This window comes from Monodon monoceros, unplaced genomic scaffold (genome assembly GCF_005190385.1).
Source record: "Monodon monoceros isolate NGI ecotype Baffin Bay Population unplaced genomic scaffold, NGI_Narwhal_1 Super_Scaffold_9, whole genome shotgun sequence".
In the NCBI taxonomy this organism is placed as follows: domain Eukaryota; kingdom Metazoa; phylum Chordata; class Mammalia; order Artiodactyla; family Monodontidae; genus Monodon; species Monodon monoceros.
The window spans coordinates 55,423,329-55,430,962 of NW_021703786.1; the positions used below are offsets into that span (position 1 = coordinate 55,423,329).

Here is a 7,634-nt window from a genome sequence, read left to right on the forward strand (position 1 = left end):
TCCTTTCATGTCACAAATTCCAAATCAAAAGCGTGTTCTCTTTTTTCATTAGTTGGTTGGCTGGATGATATCTTCAGATACATTTTTGAGAAGAAGTGTACATAGCTGGTGTATTTCTTGACTCTTTGCATATTTGAGAACATTTTTCTGTTGCCTTCAAACGTGATCAACAGTCTGGATAAAGAATTCCCATCAATATTCTGTAAGTTTTGTACCTACTGGCATGTGATGTAGCTAAGAAGGAGACCAAAGCCAGCTTTCCCCCCACACCCCTCCTTTATAGATAAATTTAGTTTTGTCTGTACTTTTATATGATTTATTTTTAATCCTTAAAGTTCACTACCTTAACTAGGAATTACGTTCCTGTTTGCCGTTTTTTTTCTTTTTCCCTTGGTATGAGATGAACCTGTGACGTACTTACACACACAAAAGGAAGTTAGAACCGTTAGAGTTCCTGTCCAATCCTTGGAGCACTTCTTAGCCAGATTGAAGGAGTAGGTTCTGCTTCTAAGGCTCAAGAGTAGGGAGATGGAAAAATCTCTGCCATTAGAAGGGTCTCCTGGCTTCCTGGAGGGCTATGAGAAGTATTGAGAATTATTTTGAAGCCAACTAGGCTTATTGGGAAAGAGTACTGTGATTGGTTAGTGAAGTCTGCCTCAGGTGAGGGAGAATATAGTACTACCTAATATGCCAGGTAACTGACATCCCTGCTCTCCCTAAGAGCTATCTTAGATTGTCTTCATAAGAAAATTAGGGACATTTTTGGAGACCAGTGAGGGCCCTTTAAATCCAATGATGTCAGCCAAAGGCAGCAGAAACCCCAAGGCTGCTAAGACTCCAGACTCCAGAGAGCTGGTGCTGCTCTCACTATTTTACTTAGCTCAGAAGCTATAGATAACCTTCCATGGCCAACAGCATGATGTCCAAACCCCTCCTTAACCTATCAAGGCCTTCATGTTCCTTCATGCTCTCTTTGACAGATCCTGTGGTGCAGTTACCCCAAACTAATTTTTATTCCCTGTACGTTTCTATAATCTGTTCTTAGCACTTGTCTACTTTGCCATGGTATACGAAATGCACTTAAAGAGTTAGAATGTTGAAGTTGAAAGAAACGTTAGATATCCTATCAGTGCCTCCCAGTCCTGGGAATACATCAGAGTCACTTGGAGAATCCCTAGAGTTTTTTTTTTTTTTTTTTTTAACGGTACGCGGGCCTCTCAATGTTGTGGCCTCTCCTGCTGCAGAGCACAGGCTTCGGACGCGCAGGCTCAGCGGCCATGGCTCACGGGCCCAGCCGCTCCGCGGCATGTGGGATCTTCCTGTTCCGGGGCACGAACCTGTGTCCCCTGCATCGGCAGGCGGACTCTCAACCACTGCGCCACTAGGGAAGACCCCTAGAGTTTTTTTACTTTAAGAGGCCTGGGGAACAGATTTGGCATGTGTATTTTTATTTTTCAAATTTTATTTCTGTATACTATGCTTTAGTTTTGGTCATATGTATGTTTGTAATAGTGCAGTATTGAATAGTTTTTATTATTTGCTGTTTGTTACACTTTTCTATGTTGCTACAGTATCCAGAATTATTGTCAGAAAGGCTGCATAATAATTTGAGTTATTTACCCGTTGCTTGATTGTTGGTAAGTTGTTTCCTAGATTTTACTTTTATAAATGACTCTACTGTGACTATCTTCTTGCATTAGCTTATGTTTTTGTTTTTTTTTTTAATGAACAATACTGGACATTTTACATAAGAATAACCTGAAGCCTAGAGAGGTAAGTGGCTTACTTCTTGTGCACAGTTAAGGAGGAGTAAAGCTTGAACCTGATCTTCCGATTCCTGGTGCAACACGCCTTCCACCACCCATACTTTTTACACCTTGTCCTTCGTATCCTTTCTCTGTACAACCAGATCCTATCCATCCGACAAAAATTTGTGTAAATATCACTTGCTTCACAAAGCCATTCCTTGCTTACCCACTTGGAAGAAATTTGTCTTCTTGAATGTCCTTAATTATCTACAGTTCTTTTTTCCTTTTTCACTTTTGACCTTATATGATAATTATGCTCTTTATGTCTTATCTCCCTTACCAGAGGCAATGTGTGTGCATAATGGATAGGATTTGGGGCTCTGGAACAGATTGGAGTTCTAATTACAGCACCAGATCCTAGCTCTGTGAACTTGGGCAAGTTACTCAACCTCTAAGCCTGAGTTTTCTCACATTTAAAATGGAATTAAGTGAAATACTAATATAAAACACCTAGTACAATATCTGGCACACAGCACATAATTTATTTTAATTTTTGTGTTAATAATACGCTTTTATTAACAGTGTAACTCATGGTAAGCTCCTTGAGAACCAGATCTAGTGCTTAATACAGGGTTTGGGTCCATAGTATGGGTTCCATAAATATTTGATGAATAAACAGTAACATTAATATTTAAGGTATGTCACCTCCCCAGATACTTAAAAGAAGCCCTGGGTAAATGTTTAATATGACACTGCTGTTACCCTTCCAGGCAATAATTCAAACTCACCTTACCAGTAGCCATTCTGACTAGCTAGTACCTTGTCCATAGTGCTTAACCACTCAGAACTCAGCACCTTCGATTATGTCTGTTTTAATTGGGCATTTCTGGTCCAGATACAACCTTTGTGAGGCCAACTCATGAAAATTTTATTTTCCGGCACTGGTGGGAAGAAACCTTTATTTAAAAGTTGAGCTTATTACATACGGATTTGTTTTTGTAATTTAGTGATCAATCTCTTAGTTTTACTTGACCAAGAAATTTGGATCTGAAGTAGTTTTTTTTTTGCTGTTTTTAAAAAAGTTAATAGTACTATTGAGTCTGGGGTACATTGTTTTAAAGTTTTACTATTTTAAGGTAATTGACAGCTAGGAGAAAAGGGAATGAACTTGTCTTTAATAATACCTTGAATTTATATTCATATCTCTTTCTGTGTGCAAATTGCTTCTTTCTTGAGGAGTTAGGCAGGTTCCTATAGTTTGCTGTTTGTGAATTACTGTCCACTTATAATATTAAAAAATAGAACTAGAGCACAGCATTAAAATATCTAAAGTTTAATTTCATGGATCTTCATCCATGTTGGTGATAGGTCTCATGCTCTGAATGTATGGACTTAACACGTATGGCTCCTTGTCTGACCTGGGTCTTTTATCTCCACTGCTGGAGCCACTCAGTCTCAACCAGAAACCCAGCTAAACCTCAGGCTTGGGACTAACTTCCTCCCTGCCCTCATTTGTTGAACTCATTCTGACTTTAGTGTGTTTTAGTATCAGAGCACTTGTCTTATTTCCACCTTCTCTGCCATATTCCAGTTTTCAGAACTTGACCCTCTTTCTTGACCTACCTGACACCTAGTTCACTGGGGACTGCTTTGCTCTCACCACTGCTGTGAGCCCCAGCCCATGATGCTTCCCCATCTGCTGCCCATCTTCTTGTGTGTTTCTTAGTGAGTTGCTAAACTGCCCCAGTTTCCATGTATAACAAAGGACAGAGCAGACCAGAGACACATAGATGAAGCAAACTAAATTGATATTTGTGCACCTCCTGCCCCACAAAGGACTGGCTCCACTGCGCTACTGCAGGGGAACAGCTTCCATTTCATCTCTGATGAGACATTTCTACCAAGTATTGTATCACTCTTTTCTAACAAGTTCATTAGATATGACTAAGTATTTGTTTCACTTCTTCCTTTATGGTTCCAGTGAATCCATAGACCATTTTAGGATGTGGGCAAACAACTGGTTGAAATGTGAAGCTTTTTCCAGTTCCCGTGATAAGCATTTGGCTCTTTCTCCTCTTTACATCCATAACTCCACTTTTTATTTGCCTCTGTTATAGTAAAGCGAGTAAATGTTAAAATTGTTAAAGCTTTTTTTCTGCTTACAAAGTACATTATCATTTTTTAAAATGTATAAAGTTATTACCTCTGATTGAGATATTAAAGTGAGTTCATGCTTCTACACAATTCCCCTGCCTCACACACTTAACAATAACAGGTAAAATGGTTAAGATAAAAGCAGATATATTTATGTGACTAAAAATAGAAGAGAAAGCCCTCATGGTGAGTGGGAACTCGGGCTCTGGGTCTAGAACCAGGGTGGCCAAGACCATGACCTCTGTTCGTAAAAATCTTTTTGAGAGCTCCATGACTGAGGCAAAAGAGCTAGGAATAGTGATCAAAGCCAGGGCCTGGGATGGGTGTCAGTTTGTGAAAGCAGGCTGGGAAAACTGTTGACTTTCGGCCTGGGACTGCTGCTTTATAAAAAACTGGGCCCAATGAGAGTAAATGAGAAAAACATGGCTTTTGGGTCTTTTAAAACCAAAAACAGACAAGTAGCCTGTTGACTCAGTAGCTAGATCTGTGATTTAAGGGTATCAAAGTAGGCTCAAAACACTATTTAAGACCTAGTTCTTGGACTTCCCTGGTGGCGCAGTGGTTAAGAATCCACCTGCCAATTCAGGGGACATGAGTTCGAGCCCTGCTCTGGGTAGATCCCATATGCTGGGGAGCAACTAAGCCCGTGCGCCACAACTACTGAGCCTGCACTCTGGATCCCACAGGCCAGAACTACTGAAACCTGTGTGCCTAGATCCCGTGCACCGCAACAAGAGAAGCCACGTCAGTGAGAAGCCCGCGCACCGCAACGAAGAGTAGCCCCTGCTCGGCTCAGCTAGAGAAATCCCGTGCACAGCAATGAAGACGCAACACAGCAAAAAAAAAAAAAAGACACTATATACAAAGGGCCACCAATTACGATGGCAGCTGACTTCTCATCAGCAACAATAGAGTCCAGGAAACAATGTCTCAAATGCTGAGGGCGTATATATTGACCTAGAACTTTATCCACAGCTAAAATAACATTCAAGAATGACTGTAAGAAACATTTTTAGACATGAGTTTAGTACAGAACCTCACTTAAGAATTATTAAAAGAGGGCTTCCCTGGTGGTGCGATGGTTAAGAATCCACCTGCCAGTGCAGGGGACACAGGTTTGAGCCCTGCTCCAGGAAGATCCCACGTGCCACAGAGCAACTAAATGCGTGCGCCACAACTACCGAGCCTGTGTGCCACAACTACTGAAGCCTGGGCACCTAGAGCCCGTGCTCTGCAGCAAGAGAAGCCACCACGATGAGAAGCCTGCACACTGCAACGAAGAGTAGTCCCCGCTCGCTGCAACTAGAGAAAGCCCGCGCGCAGCAACGAAGACTCAACACAGCCAAAAATAAATTTATTTTAAAAAATTATTAAAGGATACATTTCTGCAAGGAGAAAAGTGAATCCAGAGAGAAGATGTGGGAGTAAAGAAGCAAAGGCAGGGCTTCCCTGGTGGCGCAGTGGTTGAGAGTCCGCCTGCCGATGCAGGGGACACGGGTTTGTGCCCCGGTCCGGGAAGATTACACATGCTGCGGAGCGACTGCGCCCGTGAGCCGTGGCCGCTGAGCCTGTGCGTCCGGAGCCTGTGCTCCGTAACGGGAGAGGCCGCAACAGTGAGAGGCCCGCGTACCGCAAAAAAAAAAAAGCAAAGGCAGTTTCTGCAGTAGGAGAGATGGTGGCTAAAAAAATAATCTGAGCATAGAAAATGATTTGACAAGTCAGTACATTTAAATCAGTTATTGACTGCAAAGTAGACACTTTTTTTGTGATAAAAAAGCTGAAATAAACCAACAGTTCCAGAATGTGTTGGTCTTAGGATCCCTTTATACTCTTAAAAATTATTGTAGGCCCAAAGAGCTTTTGTCACATGGGTTATATCACCTGATATTTGCCATATTAGAAATTAAAACTAATATTTAAAAACAATTTCATTTGCAAATAATAAACCTACTACATGTTAACATTTTTATGAAAACTATTTCCCAAGATAGAAATTTAATGAATGGCTTTGTTTGTACATTTTTGCCAGTGTCTTTAATGTGTGGCTTAGAAGACAACTGGGTTCTTATATATGAATCAGGTATTCATTTTCATGTATATATTATTATAGATGAATCACATTATTCATAAATTCTTATTTCTGAATTGAGATACCTGTAGAAAATTCAGCCTCACAGACATGTAGTTGGAGAAGGGAATATATTAATAGCCTTTTTTCTTGACAGCTTAAATTTTTTTCTTTTCCTTGAAGTGACAAGGGCACTTCATTTTCAAGGAAATGTCTGTCACATACCCACGTCTGCAGAACCATGGTTTGTCTGTCAGTCGTTCTTCAAATAAAAATGATGTTCTGTGAAAAAAAGTGGCTTGTTAAACTCAATCACACGAGTGCTTCTCCAAGAGACAACCACTGTACTGTGTGCAGCAAAAGTGCTTTATGCGTGTTTCCTATATCATCACCCAGATTTTAAAAAAGACATATTTGTGGGTCAAAATTGAATAAAATCAGTAATTTTTACTGCCTCATCAAGGGCACTCTTAAGCATAATTGGCTTTTTTTTCTGTGAGTGCATGACAATGAAGAATACAATGACAGCTGGGACAGTTTGGTACCACTGCCCTGATTCATGTAAGGCGCCAGCTGTTTTACCCATCATTGCTTTCATATCATCAGTGCAGATGTCAACAGAGTGGGGGAAAAGCAACATCTTAGTAATATTATAAAATAGCTTTAACCTTGCAGATTCTTGAATGGGTCTCGGGAAACACATTCGGAGAACAGCTGCTCTAATGAGAGAGGACCTCTTCACTAAGAACCTCTTTATGTTCAGGAGGAAGGCAAACATAGCTGAAGAATATTTAGAATAAAGGTAAAGTTAGGTGTGCCCTCTAAAAGTAAGAATAGGGACTTCCCTGGCAGTCCAGTGGTTAAGACTGCTCCTAAGCAGGGGACGCAGGTTCGATACTTGGTCAGGGAACTAGATTCAACATGCCACAACTAAGAGTTCGCATACCACAGCCTAAAAAGGAAAAAAGAAAACAAAATAAGAGTAATTACTAAAAAAAAAAAAAAATAAGTAATTACTGAAAGAAAAGAAGGCATCTATAATTTCCAAACAAGCAGAGCTATAAAAGGGAATATAGAAATCTATCGATTCAATAGAAGGCAGGAGAAAAGAATCAGAAGGATAACAAATATATTGAAAACTATATAAAGTAGGGAAATAAATCGAGCTACATCAGTAGTCAAAAGTGTGAATCAACTTCTCTGTAAAAAATTAGTTTGTCATATTAGATTTTAAAAAATTCATTTATATGTTGCTTGAAAGACACAAAACCTAATTTTTGAAAAGTGTTGAAAATAAAGGAGAAAACAATTCAGGTAAATACTAAAAGGAAGCTTGTGCAGCATATTATTATTAGGCAAAATAACGTTTAAGGCAAAAACCATTAATTAGGATAAGGAGGGACAGTACCTAGTGGTAAAAGAAATCTAAGAAGATACTAAAGTAAAAAACTATGTACCTTCCAGTGTATTCGCCGATAACTGCAAGGAGAACTTGACAGACTCCCTGGTCGTGGTGGAAAATTATGGTGCAGCTCAATCAGAAATTAGTGTAGCAGATCAAAGAAAAAAAATCAGCTTACAAAAAACAAAAGCATTCTTGTACATGCATTACAGTTAGTACATGTAATGGGAAGAAAACACTAGTAACAACCAACTCATTCTAT

At 39.9% G+C, this 7,634-nt stretch overlaps 1 protein-coding gene across 6 annotated transcripts in view; it reads left to right on the forward strand.

Moving 5' to 3' along the window:
- ZNF207 (zinc finger protein 207) overlaps window positions 1–7,036 on the forward strand; it is a 47,813-nt gene extending 40,777 nt beyond the window's left edge. For 2 of the 6 annotated variants that reach the window (XM_029213173.1, XM_029213174.1), the window contains one exon: window positions 53–4,582. The gene's annotated coding sequence lies outside the window, so the exon portion shown is untranslated. The other 4 variants (XM_029213169.1, XM_029213168.1, XM_029213167.1 and 1 more) reach the window with 4 other exon arrangements.
- Window positions 7,037–7,634: the final 598 nt, after the last annotated feature.